The sequence below is a fragment of the Podarcis raffonei genome, chromosome 4 (genome assembly GCF_027172205.1).
Source record: "Podarcis raffonei isolate rPodRaf1 chromosome 4, rPodRaf1.pri, whole genome shotgun sequence".
Lineage (NCBI taxonomy): Eukaryota > Metazoa > Chordata > Lepidosauria > Squamata > Lacertidae > Podarcis > Podarcis raffonei.
Window position 1 is genome coordinate 66,697,992 of NC_070605.1, and position 15,872 is coordinate 66,713,863.

The 15,872-nt window shown below is 43.3% G+C and overlaps 1 protein-coding gene across 2 annotated transcripts in view; it reads right to left on the reverse strand.

Moving 5' to 3' along the window:
- The window catches only part of RAI2 (retinoic acid induced 2), a 100,294-nt gene that overhangs the window by 37,587 nt on the left and 46,835 nt on the right, over window positions 1-15,872 (reverse strand). Inside the window, exon 1 of one of the 2 annotated variants that reach the window (XM_053387123.1) lies at window positions 1,270-1,616. The exons of the other annotated variant lie outside the window; for it this stretch is intronic. The gene's annotated coding sequence lies outside the window, so the exon portion shown is untranslated. Of the gene's footprint in view, window positions 1-1,269; window positions 1,617-15,872 lie in introns of those variants that run through there. 2 annotated transcript variants of the gene reach the window in all.

A 15,872-nucleotide genomic window follows, 5' to 3' on the forward strand; every position in this document is an offset into this window, starting at 1 on the left:
GAAACACAAAGCAGCAGCTGTTTGGCAACATTTCTAACCCTAAACAGCAAATGCAATGAGATTTCATTTCAGTAAACATGCAGACCTTCCTCAGTGCCGAGTGAAACAATAGCCACTCATTTACGGGTAAAAGACATTGCAGGAGAGGGGGGACCAAATATATTCCAACACAAATGCATTTGCTCAACTTTTTTTTTACCACCGGAGCAAAGTGATCGGAAATAAGGAATGGAACCTCATTTTGCATTGTATTGCCATCTATAAATGGGAAGATTGCCTATGGGTATCTTTATTGTACAGCTCTGTTCCAATAAAGGCCATATAGCTGCTGGCACATTTGGTGCTACCTTTTAAGAGTCTCTCATCTTCCCTTGTGCTGTACCATTTCCCAGAATAAGAGAAAGACTCTCGCAAGGCCCGGCACACATAAATACTGCAGGTCCAATTTGGGACTGCTGCATAAAGTCAAAATGAGGCGGATGCTGTCAAAAGACACCGCTGGGATCACTCCCTCCTCCACCTCCCTTCAATGATTTAGCACAAAATACAACTTCACAGCAAAGCATGCCAAGTAGGAGCCTTGGGGAAGCACTCGCTGCATTGCTAAAGCATCCCCTTCTAAAGGATCCATTCCTTCCTGTGCAGCCAAACCCATCAGATGGCAAAATGGATGCTTCACAACAACCTCAGCCTCCCCTCTCATGGACCCAAATTGGATGGGAAACCAGTCCCGAGTACAGAGAAAACAACCTCCCCCCCCCCTTTTCTTTTTCAGGCAACCCTTTATGATTATGCCACATATATAAATTATATCTTTATGATTATACCACCCACAGACATATATATATGTAAAGGGAGCTTTCCTCCCCCTCCCCCCACATTAAAGAGACAATTCCCCATAAAGCATCCTCTGAATAGGGGCGATGGTGAGCCCCCAGCTCCCCATCCTCCCTGGACTCAGGCAACCTGTCAACCGGAGAGCGCAGCCCGGCCCCTGCCCCCCCCGCCTGGAGGGCTAGCCAGGTTCACAGGCATCCACCCCCCACCCCACCCCAGAGAGGAGACCCTGCGCTCGCTCACTCCCCCCTCCCTTAACCTTCAGCTCCAGAGCCTCCCCCCTCCCTTCACAAGCAGGGCGCCCGCGGGGCGGCTGAGCGGGGCAGGAGCGCCGAGGGGGCGGCCGCGCCGCTCTTCTCCCAGCCCGTTCCTCCAGCTGCCGGGGTCCTCCATCTGCTGCCGACCCGAGAGCTTTTACCCCGTTGCTGTTACCTCGCTGTCCTCTTTGCCAGCGCTGCCTTAGCTGGGCTCCATGGACCGGGCGGACAGGCTGGGTGGGAGGCTGGGAAGACGCGAGGCAGCCTCCTCGCCTCCCTGTTCGCTGTTTCAGCTGGCCAAGGCTTCTCCTCTCTTTCTCCCACCCCCCACAACCCCCCTTTTTTAAATAACGTCCTCGCAACGAGACTGTCAGGCTCTGCCCGGCTGACAACGAGGGCGAGCCGCTCTACGTGCCGCTTCAACGCGCGCCCTGCCCTCCCTGTCGCTGCTGCTGCTGCTGCGGCGGCGGCTGTCTGGTGTCTGAGTATCCCTGGTATCTCTCCGTCTCCCTCCCTCACACACACACAGAAGGGGCGGGAGGGAAGGGGCGGGCCAGTAGGAAGCTGAGCTGTGCCCGCCTCCAAATTGGTGAGGGGGTCCGGGGTTCCAGGGCGCATGCCCGCCGTCGCCAAGCGCGAGAGGCGGGCCTGGCACGCGCTGTTGTCGCTGCCGGTCTCCCCCGCACGCGCGTTAACCAAGCAAGCGGCAGCTGCTTAACTTCCCACCCTCCCTGTCCAGAAACGTCCTCCCGACCCGAGGAGCATTTTGGCTGCGAAGGGCGGTGGGGGGGGGGTCGTTCAGGGCGGAGGAGGAGAAAGAGGGCGCGGGGAAGGTGGAGCGGCTTCCCTGGGTTTTTTTCCTGGCGCGGGGGGAGTTGCGGCTGGGGGGGGGGGAGAGAAGGGTGCAGGGAGAAAATGGCCACGGAGAGGCGAAGCCTAGGGACCTCTCGGTTGCAAATCTAGGGGGGGGGGAGCATGAATCCGTTTTGCTAGAGGCATAACCCAGGAGTAGGCAACCTAAGGCTTGTGGGCCGGATGCGGCTCAATCGCCTCAATCCGGCCCGCAGACGGTCCGGGAATCAGCGTGTTTTTACCTGAGTAGAATGTGTTTTTATTAAAATGCATCTCTGGGTTATTTGTGGGGCATAGACATTCATTCATTATTTTTTCCAAAATATAGTCCGGCCCACCACATGGTCTGAGGGATGGTGGACTGGCCCATGGCTGAAAAAGGGTCTGTATTGTGCATGCATTTGGCAACGTCGTTTAGGGAGAAGTGAGGTGTCTTGGAAATAAGTTAATTGCAAATTTGGGCCTGCTCTGCCGGGTGGGTGGTGGCACTGCAGATGGATTTGAATAGCAGAGGAGAGGAAAGCTGAGGAGTAAAGAGGGGAAGTTTGCTCTGCATTAAGACAGCCTGAGACTGAAGGGGGGTGGGGTTCTGGCGCAGAAAGGTGCAGAGTTCTTACAATCATATATAGGTAGTACTGAAAGGTTGAGGATTTGAAGACGACATCTCTAATATTCTGCATTATAGAAAAACATTTGGGATTTTGGCAGACCATGCTATTCTAATATAAGCAAAGATACGAAAAGTTTTAGTGTGTTTTTATGTCTGGTTTTATATTCCATTACATAGCACACATTTAGTATTTGCAGTTTATATCTTCATGCAGTGTTACATTTTGGAAGGTGGGTTGCTGTGTCTCTGGTTGGAATGCCTCTCAAGAGTGGAATGCCAAGCTTGGCACAAGGGTTCCCGAGGAGGGGGCAAGGCTCTTCATCCTCATTTTGACACCATTTTGAATCAAGATGGCAGACTGAAATGTGTCTTTGGCATCACTGTGCCCTTTTTTGGCATAGTTTTGGCTGCCTCTTGATATGTCATCGCCAAACTTGGTGTGAACATTCCCAGGATGGGAGCAGCAGCCTTCGTCATTGTTTGGATTCTGGGTGCCAATATTGAATCAAAAATAATAATATTTTTATATATGACATTCATTAAATATTTTAAAACTCTGCTTCATGGTCTCTGTGCCCTCTTGTAACACACTAAAATCTGTTATATAGACTGTCATAAGCATTTGTGAATATGGAAGAGGGTGCCGCAGCATGGGAAAAGTGTGTTTGATTTTTTTTCTTTTTACCCTTCAGAGTTAGTTATTAGCACCACGTAATTGTGATTTGCATCACTGTACTTGTTTGTAAACAATTTCAGTTTTTGCCATAATAGTTTCTGCCAATGCTCTGCGGTTTTGTGACTATTGCACTAGTGTAGGGCTGCCATACGTCCTGATTCTCCAGAACGTGTCCTGGAATTCGCCTCAGAAAATGGTGTCCTGGATTATTTTTTGGAAATGGGGCAAATATCCTGGAAAACCAGCAGTGGGGGTTAAACCAGCAGTTGCCGAAAATGCCTTTAAAAGGCTCCCAAACTCAAAAATTCATGTACCTCAACAACTTTTGGGGTGTCCTGATTTTTACTTTTTGAAATATGGCAACCCTACACTACTGACTTTCCTAACCTATCAGTTTGCACCATATATATTTAGCATATACACTTATTTTAAGATGGCCATATTTTTTGTAAAGTCCATCTTAGAAAGTTCAGTACATTAATCTTGATTTTGTTTACTAATATTACATAAGCCTGCCAACTACATGTAGTTGGGTTTTTTTAGTTCCATCATTGATTCTATAAAAAGGAGGCAACAATTGCTCTTCCAATTTGCTGTTTCATTTAAGTACTTGAGTGAACTTCACACAGTACATTTTGAAATAATCTGTGTCAGAAGAAGAAGAAAATGACTAAAGCAGCTTAGGTATGGCTTGGTGACATGTCTGAATTGACAAGCTATGGTTCACAATCAGTTAGCAATCTATGGTTTGGTGTGATTATGACCATTGTTCAGCCACCAGAAGTCATGCCTGATTTGAGGTCAAACCACAGCGAGTTCTATGTCAGGCTTACTGTAGTGTGTACGGTATAAGGCCTGAATTGTGCCACTGCGTCATTGATTGCTTTATTCATTTCAAGATTTCCATCCAAAGCTTTTTCCATAATCATATTCTTTTATAAACTAGCAAAGTAGAAAAGGGTTAGGCGGGTAATCAGGCTAACAGGGTTGCAAGAACATACACATAGAGACTCATAAATAAATGTGATTGTACTTTTTTAAGGCTATGAGAAGTCCACTGTTCCTTACGATATAATTACTGTATCTTCCAGCACCTCTACTATGTATACATTTGTGTTGATGCTGTTTATAAATCAAAGCAATTTCAAAGGTGTGACTAGTGAAGTAGCATATACTCTTCCAAATACAATAACTATATATACAGTTATTAGATGAAGTTACAGCAAATTGTTAAATAAGGTGTATATAATTGCCACAAGGATTGTGACTGTTCTAGGTTTTCTGAACATTTTATAAATTTTGGGGTCACTGCTCCATTGAATAGCCAAGTGCTGCCCATAAAGAAAAAACACCCAACACACACTTCAAATATGACGGAAATAATCAAATCTTTCTGTGGCCTGAGGGACCATGACCTTAATTTAAAATCAATCAAAAAAGCCTTCTGTTGTTGGTGGCTGGTTGCCCTATTCATATGTCTAATGCTGATGTTCTCACAAGCCTGCCATGGTCAATTTCATTGAAAAGTTGAGGCGCGTCAGTTTACTGTACATGTCTTGGGGAAAGCAAGGCATATCCCCAAGCTTTAGCATGTGGCAGGGAGAGATTATTATTTATTTATATGAACTTACTATATTACCTACATTACTAATAATGTGTATTATGTGTGCATCAGCAAATATATCTCATGTCATGAAATATCTGGGGCATTTTTTTTTATATCGCCCAAGAATCCTCAAATGCTTTTTTAAAAAAATAAATCCTAAAGTGAGCTAAATCACAATAGAACCCTAAATTATAATTATGAGATTGAAATAAATAAGGAAAATAAAGTATCTACCCATTTTGCAATTCCCATGAAGTGTGAAGAGTGCACATGTGTAGGTTTAGCCACGTGCCTCTGAAAACAAAATGCATCACAAGTACAGGTCCCATGTTTTCCTTTATAAGTATTATTTTGTATGAAGATGGTATGTGCCTGATTCTACATATGCAAGAGCCTTTCACGTGCCTGTGTCTTTTTTGTATTTGAGTATTGTTGTGGGTGAGGAAGTGTTTCCCATGGGAAGGCATTCCCCTTCTCCTGGTTTTACTAATTAAATGAATAATCTCAAAAACTTTTTTATAAATTCAACCTTGATCCAAAATATCGTGCTGCTCTAGGAGCCCAAGCAACTAAATATTAACTTTTTGAAATGCAGGCTCAGCTGTTGGGTTGCAGAGGGGAAGACTCAAACTCTACATCTAGGTGGAGAAGTATGTGTACTGTTTCTATATGCATAGTGTCCTGAGTAGGAGGCAATTTAGTAGGGATTATAAATGCAAACTGCAGCAAAGCACAGAATGTGCATACAAAATAAACACATTACAAATTCAAAGACTAGGTTACAATATGGCTGGCTATGCTCCTTCCATGTGCTGGGTAATCTTGGGGAAATGAGCATTCTAATGGGTCATATTCCACATCCAATTTTCCAAAATTCACTGGAAAAATCTGTGTTAGATTCAACACAAAATCATCTGAAGTTGTCAGGATCTGTAACTCTATACAGTACTCAAATGCTCAGAAGTATGGAGCAGTTTCTTATTGCCCAATTCAGGCTCCAGAGTTCATCTGAGCCAATAAAAGTTACTCTTTTTTTCTTTCTTTAATCCCCATGGCTTCAAATACAGCTACTCTGACTTAACTGCCTTGCATGCAATCTTGATTTCTGGAAGGCTGACCATTCCTGGTTCAATGCTGATAGGAGCCCACAGTATGCCAGATTCTTTTAAGTAGAAAAGAAGGAAATCCCAAGGAAGAAAGGGACTTGCGCCAGAAACAGCATAATATAAAATGACAAAGGTAAATGGATACAGGATGCCAAATACAAGAGTTCGTTTTTAAAAAGGAAACTTTTTCTTTAAAAGCATGTTAACAAAATAACATAAATAATGAGAAACAACAGTCTTCCCAGCAAATATACCATGGCTCAAAGCTTTTCATCTCTGGAGCAAATGCTTTTATATACTCCAGTAAACCATGAATTATATAGTAATTTAACTCAAAGCACATTCATAATTTCCCATTAGGGGGCAAGGAGAGTTTCTTCCCCTTCCTTTTTAATGGGGAAGTAGAGGAAAGGACAGGTCATACTAAGGGTATGACAACTTGCATCCTTTCCCTTCACTCATCAGGCCAACAGAGACACCCTTGTACTGAGTGAGTTGTATCACTTGGGAGAGACCAATCATAGAAACACCAACATAAATTAGATACAAACATCTTCTCAGCTTCCCTATATCTGACCATCAAGTCCAATATGTGTATTTTTATCAAGCATTTCATATAAATGAAACTATGGGAGTTTGTAAAGATTTTATGTGGTTCTGGCAAGAAAATAAAACATTTGGTGATAACTTGCAATGATTAGTCCAGGAATTTGTCCAACATACATTGCGCGTGTTATTAATTTGCAAATATATTAAAAGTATTTTGAAACCTGTTTTGGTCATGCAGCTGTTAATATGCGTTAATAAAATGTGAGGATGATCAGAGTAACACATCAGGTACTGATGATTCTCTTACGTGACCTTCAGTGTTAAGCAAGCTGAGCACCCGCAGCTTATATAAATTGTTCACACATAATGTAACACTTCTGTTACATGTTGACAGACTAGCTTGGAAGTTATAAAAATAGACTAGTAGAAAATACGGTGGAGAAAGAATGCAGGCCTAACTAAGCAGGCCTGAAAAGAATCAGAAAGCAGGACTCAAAAACTTATATGTAATCCCTAAGACATACTAGCAGCTGACAGCTATCAAACAGCCAGAAGAGAATCTATCTATATACATTCATAAAAAGCACATGTGGTATACACTACAAACGACATATCACTACAATGAATCAAAACAACTTTGAAAAGTAGTTGGGTTGGTTTTTTTTTAATAAAAAACACACATTCCAAAATAATATAGTTTTTAAAAGAAAGCAGGAAGGACATCTGTGGCAATGAGTTCCACAGGGCACGACCTGCCACACTAAAGGCTCAGTCCCTGATAAAGGCAGACTGAACTTCAGGTGGGTGAGGGAACCATCAAAAGGATGTCTCACTGGCTGAGGTGGAGCACAGGGAATCAAGTGGTTCTTACATCACATTAGGCCCAAGTTATTTTAAGGTTTTGTGATTTAACACAAGAACCTTGAATCTAGCTTGGTAGCAAACTCGCAGCCACCATGGCTTTCTCAGCAAAGAAGTAGCATGTTCATCAGCTCAGAAGCTTTATCTAATATTCATAGCACAAGACATATATTTAGGGAGCTGTTCTGGGCAGCACTTGAACAGCCGACTGCATGAGCGAACAATGGCTTCCTTTGCCAGCCAGAAATATGACTGGGAAATGGATTCCAATTTACGAGTCAACTGGCCTTCCTGCATCAATTGTAATCTTTCATGGGGAAAAAAACATGTTCTTTCTGAAGAGAGATGCTATAGTGAATTTGCTTATGTATTTAAACTGTTTACTGTAGTCAAAGGCAATCCAATTGTCCCCTGGGGAAACAGTTTCATTTGCCAATGCAGGAAATCATGGACATGGGCCATTTGGCAATTGCTGTTGTAAAAAAATATAAAGGGGGAAGCTCAGGAATCACAGCCTGTGTGTGAGGGTGTATGTGTGAGTGTGAGAGAGAAGTATTTGTGCCAATGAGGTGTTTTCAAAGTGCTCTTTCTTAGTCACCCATCCATCTTCATAACATACTCGAAACACCATTCTAATGAAACAATTGTCATTGTTTTGGTTGCTCATTTACTATTTCTGCTTTTGATTTTAAACACCGCTTTACAAATTGCTGGGAGAGATTTACTTGGAAGACTAGAATATATATTCTTCTAGATCATCTGGATTTTTGATGCAGCATCAGGAAGCAATTATTTTTTAATAGTGTAGTGAAGCTGGAGTCTTCAAATTAAATCATTTCCCATAACTTTTCAAAGAGAATAGTTGCTTGTCATGTCACAAGTGCTCAGTCAGAACAGCTGTTGCTTCCACCAAGCAAAGCCCTATGAAATATCTGTCACCAAATGAATGCCATTACCTAATGGCATGAGTATTACAAGCAAAGGATCACCTCACACAAAGCAGTGAAGAAGACTTTTGTATTGATTTGTCAGCCAGCGACAACAGGCTATAGGGCAAGGGTGTGCATCCCCCTAGGCTAAATTTGACATTGATATTGAAATTGCCCTCCAAAAAAAGAATCCAACCCAATGACGTTCTGATTGATGAAATAAGGCCAGATGATGCCCAGATGGTTTGTAGATTGACATTGGCCACCTGTACACATCCAAATCACTTCCGTGTGCCTCTGCTGAAAATTTGTGCTGGGCTAATCAGAGTCTGAATTTTGAGATGTGTGAAAGTACAGTAAGTGAAAAATACCTTCTCAGTCAGCACACAACTTTCTGAAAAGAAGAGTGTGACAGCAATAATGTGACAATAATGTGGCTTACTAATAACAGAATCAGCCCCTACGTTACAAATTGAATGATCTCTGCTGTTGCACTTCCAACAGCTATTTTTAAATTTTTATTGCAAGCCCCCTTGGATGGGCATTACCAAGAGAAGTGACCTGGAAATGTTTTAAATAAAAATAAAAGTAAGCTTTCTAGGGGAACCCCCCAATGGTGTAAATGTAAAGGGACCCCTGACCATTAGGTCCAGTCGTGGCCGACTCTGGGGTTGCGGTGCTCATCTCGCTTTATTGGCCGAGGGAGCCGGCGTACAGCTTCCGGGTCATGTGGCCAGCATGACTAAGCCGCTTCTGGCGAGCCAGAGCAGCACACGGAAACGCCATTTACCTTCCCGCCGGAGCGGTACCTACCGTATTTTTCGCTCTATAACACGCACCAGACCATAACACGCACATAGTTTTTAGAGGAGGAAAACAAGAAAAAAAAATTCTGAATGAAACAGTGGATGTATCATTTTTGTGCTTCATGCTGCGGCCACAGACATGTGATTTGACGGTGAGTTTGGGGTAGCCCAATGCAAAGATCCTGAGGATCCATGTGGATCCATGCTTTGTAACCACGTTTTTGCACCATTGCAGCCCCAGACAACAGTGGGTGCGTGATTTTTTTGGTGCAGGCTGTAGCCATGGACATGCTATGTGATCTGATGGTGAATTTGGGGTGACCCAATGCAAAGATCCTGAGGATCCATGTGGATCCATGCTTTGTAACCACGTTTTTGCACCATTGCAGCCCCAGACAACAGTGGGTGCGTGATTTTTTTGGTGCAGGCTGTAGCCATGGACATGCTATGTGATCTGATGGTGAATTTGGGGTGACCCAATGCAAAGATCCTGAGGATCCATGTGGATCCATGCTTTGTAACCACGTTTTTGTACCATTGCAGCCCCAGGCAACAGTGGGTGCGTGATTTTTTTGGTGCAGGCTGTAGCCATGGACATGCTATGTGATCTGATGGTGAATTTGGGGTGACCCATTGCAAAGATCCTGAGGATCCATGTGGATCCGTGCTTTGTAACCATGTTTTTGCACCATTGCAGCCCTGTTTTTGCATCAGATCATTGCTATGTGATCTGATGGTGAATTTGGGGTGACTCAATGCAAAGATCCTGAGGATCCATGTGGATCCGTGATTGGAACCACGTTTTAAGTAGGGAGGGAAGGAAAAACATAGAAGCGACAAGGAGAGGGGTGTGCAGAGAAGCAGCTGGCTAAGAATGCAGGAGAGGGGTTTTACCGGAGGGAGGAAAGGCAGGCAAAAGTCCCCCCCCCCCACAAGCCAGCCAGCTCTCTCTCTTTCTCTCTCCCCCCCCCAACCTGCATGTTGCCTTCGAGTCCCAGACGCACGGAGAGGAATTAGACGCTCTGCTTGCCTGGAGGGGAGGGGTTTTCTCTGCTCTTTGTTCCGTTTGAGCAAACACAGTAAGGAAACAGAAGCGGGTGGGCAGTAAGACCCTGAGGCAGAATGCAGGAAAGCAGCAGCTTTCCTCCCTTCTCCGGACGATTTGATATTTGCCTGATTTTTGCCTTCACTCGCGTTTGTCAGCTCCAGGGACCACACATTCGCTCAATAACACGCACAGACATTTCCCCTTTTTAGGAGAAAAAATCTGCGTGTAATAGAGGGAAAAATACGGTATTTATCTACTTGTACTTTAATGTGCTTTTGAACTGCTAGGTTGGCAGGAGTAGGGACCGAGCAACGGGAGCTCACCCCATTGCGGGGATTCGAACCGCCGACCTTCCGATCGGCAAGTCCTAGGCTCTGTGGTTTAACCCACAGCACCACCCGCGTCCCTGGAAATGTTTTAAATAAAAATAAAAGTAAGCTTTCTAGGGGAACCCCCCAATGGCATAGCATTCAATTATTACAGAGAGGAAGTCAGCAATCTCTCTTTTCAGGCTCACTTTCAAGACTGCCTAGCTATTGTTCGCTTTCATACACACAGACAGACACCTGGCTGATGTCACCTCCAGACAGGGGAGGGCAAGGCAAGAAAGAGATGCCCCTTTGTGCTAACTGACCAGAAGGATCTCTAGCTATTTACTTTCTGTAGGAACCCATTTCCCTGGCTTATAATACAAAGTGGGTACTTAACTGACCAAGCAAGGGTATTTATGTCACAAAGAAACAGCCCCCTTTTCCTGCAGAATCCCATATTTACAGCTGTAAAATCAAAAGGCAGGAGGAGACTCCAAAAACCCATGTAGTCCAACCCCAATCTCATTGCAATGCATAGGAGAAGCTCCAGTTTTAAACTGCTGCTATTTTATATTTAGAACACTTATTTATTGGCAATCATTTTTCTAAAGTGATAATTATACACAGCATTTTACCCGATATGTATAAATGGTTCACTGTGAAAAATCTTACATGTAAATTAATGAGAGTTCCATTTCATGGTCTAGATTTGCATTAGTCCATCAGTTTATAATTTCCCCATCCCTGTATATAAAAACCCTTCAAAACCAATGCATGAAATCTCAGAGTATGCTGGCACTAGTGAACTGTTATGTGACAGCTCCTACAATCAGCATAGCCTCTAAATGAGTAATATTCATTGCGCCTAGCCGCTAATGTCATGGTGATGGCACATGACATTACATTATGATGCAAATACGGAGTGATCCAAATAGCTCATAATATATCAAACAAATAATGTATGTAAAAACGATCCCGGTAACACATGATATAAATAAATTTGTTATGACTGAAATGATATACAATTTAAATGTCACATCCATTCCTCAAAAATTGAGGCTACAAGACGGCGACCTTTCGCATGGTGCCCTAATCATCCCTAGGCACATTGTATCTTTATGAATTTATTCCTACATTTCATCAGAGTACATAGCCCAAGCAAAGGAAGCAAGTGACCCATGATCTAAATTTCTTTTTTTTAAAAAATAACATTATAAAAATATGGCAATATCAATATTTTATTGCAAGGGCAACCCAAATGCAGCTTACTCTGAAAACCCATTCAACTCTATGAAGTCCCTCTTGCAAATCAGTTTGGAATCTTTATCTTTACAAATGTCATTTACTAACATGATGGATAAGATCTAATCAAAGGAGACCAGACAACAAAAAATACTGGGTGAAAATGAAAGCTTCATTCATAGGTTAGTGTGCTTTTTTAAAAAACATAGTGCATGTTTACTGCTGACATCTGTATAGAGAAACCAAGTAGGGAAACATAGACACCAAAGAACAATGAAGTTCTGGAAATGTTGCGAGGATGAAAGGTGCCGATGGTGTTGCAGTCTTGCTAATTATTGTCTCAGATGGAATGCTCCCTAGATTACTATAGTGGTACCTCAGGTTACATATGCTTCAGGTTACATACACTTCAGGTTACAGACTCCGCTAACCTAGAAATAGTACCTCGGGTTAAGAACTTTGCTTCAGGATGAGAACAGAAATCGTGCTCCGGCGGTGCGGTGGCAGCAGGAGGCCCCATTAGCTAAAGTGGTGTTTCAGGTTAAGAACAGTTTCAGGTTAAGAATGGACCTCTGGAACAAATTAAGTACTTACCGTATTTTTCGCTCTATAGGACGCACCGGATGATAGGACGCACCAAGTTTGGGGGACAGGAAAACAAGGAAAAAAATATTTTGAAACCCAGAAGCCAGAACAGCAAGAGGGATCTGGCTTTTGGGATACCGTGTGGCTGTTCTGGCTTCTGGGATAACCGCACCAACTCTCTTCAGGGCAGCAGGATGAAGGCTCCACCTGCCCGAAGAGGCTGCACGCAGCTAAGGCAGAAGCCAGGGCAGACACGTCGCTGAAGGGGTGCTGCACAGTTTTTCCTCTCTGCGCAGCACCTCTCCTGTGAAGGAGAGGCGCAGCGCAGAGAGGGAGAACTGCGCAGCGCCCCTTCAAGCGAAGCTGGAGAAGGAAAAAAGGAAAAGGAGACCCTTCTGTTCCTCCTCCAGCTTCGCAGGACAGGCGCGTGGCTGAAGGAGGACAGGCGGGCGCAGTTCTCCCACCTCCCGCAGAAGCCTGCAGAAGCCCCGCGCTCTTTAAAGGGTGCGTGACTCCTGTGGGCTTTTCTACGAGGTGGGAGAAGGGACTGATGCGGCCAGTCAGTCCCTTCTCCCTCCTGGGGAAAAGCCCACAAGAGCCGCACGGAGCTCTTGGGGGCTTTTCCCGCCTGCCTCCCCCCTGCATTCGCTCCATAGGACGCACACACATTTTCCCTTGCTTTTTAGGAGGGAAAAAGTGCGTCCTATAGAGCGAAAAATACGATAACCCGAGGTACCACTGTAGAAGCATATTCTCTTAACAAAGGCATGATGGGAGTGATTTTCCCAGGTACAAAATGCTCCTGGAAAAGCCCATCAAGGGTGAAGCTACAGGCACAAAACTCCTGTGTAAGGAGTGAAAAATAAATAAGTAGATGAAATGGATATATTCCCCAAACTTTAGATGTTTGGTCTTGGCAGCTTTTGAGAAGTAAATTGAACAGTGTGAATTAGAAAAGCTGCACATGTAACTGTCATTTAGAGAATCTGGCGTTTGTTCAGTGTTGTTAACTAGAACTTCTTGAGGGCATGAAGAAGCAATTTCTCATTGATTTTGTGTGTGTGTGTGTGTGTGTGTGTGTGTGTGTGAAAGAGAGAGAGAGAGAGATTCATTCACTTCCATTGTGCCAGGAGGGTATTTTTAGACTGACTCGCAGTTGCTATATTACTGAAATAAGAAGGGTAGGCTTCCACATTTTTAGCTGCTTTTTAAATATAATCTCTTCTTTGGTGTGGCCTTTCAAAATGATCATGGACATTATATGTACTCTCTTGTCTCTCTCTCCATTATTTAAACCAATCATAAATAGCATCCCTAAGAGCAGGGAAAACCTTCATCCATAACTACTAAGGCCTGGAATTCTTTGGAGACAAAAGACTGGAAACTGCAAAGGAAACAATATTGCTTTTGTTTGCTTTGCTGGTGTGTTAAATCTGTTGCAAATGGAGCATAAAGCTTGTCATATAACCTCAAAATGAACAGCTCTTTGGCTTGTTTTTTTTAAAAAGAGCATTAAAGTACATTAGCTTTGTGTTGCCTGCTGACTACACAGCAAGAATAAGCACATACATAAAAACTGAATCATATAGACCATAGGTTAATTTCATAGAACAGACTCCAGACACAGTTGTCATAGTACCATCATAAGCAGCTGCCTCCTTGTTGGAAAAACTGGTGCACCATTAATACAAAAGCTGCAAATGCTACAGAGGGCAGAGATCCCAACAGGACAGAGGGAAGAAGGTGGTTTTTGAGGTATACCGAGATGAAGCCACTGAGGGTCACAGAATTAAAACTAGAACCAGCAGTTCTGCCCAGAAGGCTGTCAGTAAATGCTGAAGCTTTAGTGCAAGACAGTCCAGCCTCTCATACCAAGTGGGCTACAAGAGCACTTCCACACAGAACCCGGGGCAGGGGGCACACACTGAATTACATTTCCATCTTTAGGGAAGTTTTTAATGTGTGGCATTTTAATGTATTTTTAATCTTTGTAGGAAGCTGCCCAGAGTGGCTGGGGAAACCCAGCCAGATGGGCAGGGTACAAATAAATAATGAGTAATAATAATAAGAAGAATAATCACATAAATTAAAGTGTTTGCAATATAGTTAATATCAGTGTTTTTCTTTTTTAGCTGTTCCTGAGCATGAACTATATTTTTTGTTCACTTTGGTACAGACAGAACAAAGGCTAGTTGGGGTTGTTTTGAAATACTTACCTTGGTTGGAGCAAATATGAAGGATGGCATAGGACGTAGGTGAAGCATTTACATGTCTTGGTATACATGATCTTAAACCTATGGAATGACGTTAGAAAACATATTTCCAGATATATCACTTTTGGATTTTCTTGACTATAAACAACATGAGCCTGGGTAATATTAGTTATGCCTAACCCCTTTGATTTTAATAGGGACCACTAACTCTGGATAGGATTGGGCTGAAGGAGATTAATAATAATAAAGTCCTTTTCCAAGGTAATAAATAATAGTGTCTTTTTCTAAATTTTGTGGATGTTGGATGGTAGAAATTGAATGCTTCTTTTGTGAGACATTTCCTTTTCGGAATGCACATTTTGCATTTTGACTAAACTTGATTGAAAATGCTCTGCATATTGCTAGTTTTATTCTCCCAAGTTGGAAAAATAATAAAGTTTTATTAAAAAGAGATATCTATACAGGATCAGGATGGTTCCTGCAATCTCTCTCTCTTGCCTTGACACACAGATGTGCTGCAGAGTTACTAGACTGGCTGGCTAAGTGAGCATTCTTGGCTTGCGCCCAAACAGGCCCTCCTCCCTTCTTCCCTTTGCCCTATGGATGCAACATCTTCCATCTAAGAAAAACCTTAACATCTCGCAAGGAAGTGTGAATGTAACAGTGGGAGGTGAGCAGGGTGCATGCTCTCTTCCAGCACAAAGCAGCATGGTTCCCTTATTTAATTAACTTGCACCTGCTGTCTTATTTCCAAGGACTGTGCCTATTTTGTGCTACAGACCAACTGGCAGGCTGCAAGGTCACATTACAAAAGCATGCCCCAATCAGAGAAATACGGCAAAGCTTGTCTTTCCAGGTCTTGTCATTGTGTTGCTTATAACATACGTGTGTGTGTGTGTGTGTGTGTGTGTGTGTGTGTGTGTGTGTAAAAGAAATAAGCTGGCAAAATAAGGCACCTTGCGTTCCAAATCCTAAATTCAACTGTTGAATTGCAGTGCGTTAAATGCCTTACCACAATAACTGTTAACTGAAGGCTGAATGTTGATTTTAAAAATACAGTGGTACCTCGGGTTGCAGACGCTTCAGGTTACAGACTCCGCTAACCCAGAAATATTACCTCGGGTTAAGAACTTTGCTTAAGGATGAGAACAGAAATCGCACGGCGGTGGCGGGAAGCCCCATTAGCTAAAGTGGTGCTTCAGGTTAAGAACAGTTCCAGGTTAAGAACAGACCTCCAGAACGAATTAAGTTCTTAACCCGAGGTGCCACTGTAAAATAAAGGTCTTATTAATGTACCATCATCTTCAGGCTGCAATCCCATGCACCAAGAATAGAAAACATTTGTCCTTCCAAATGTTGCTGAACCACAACTCCCATCATCCCT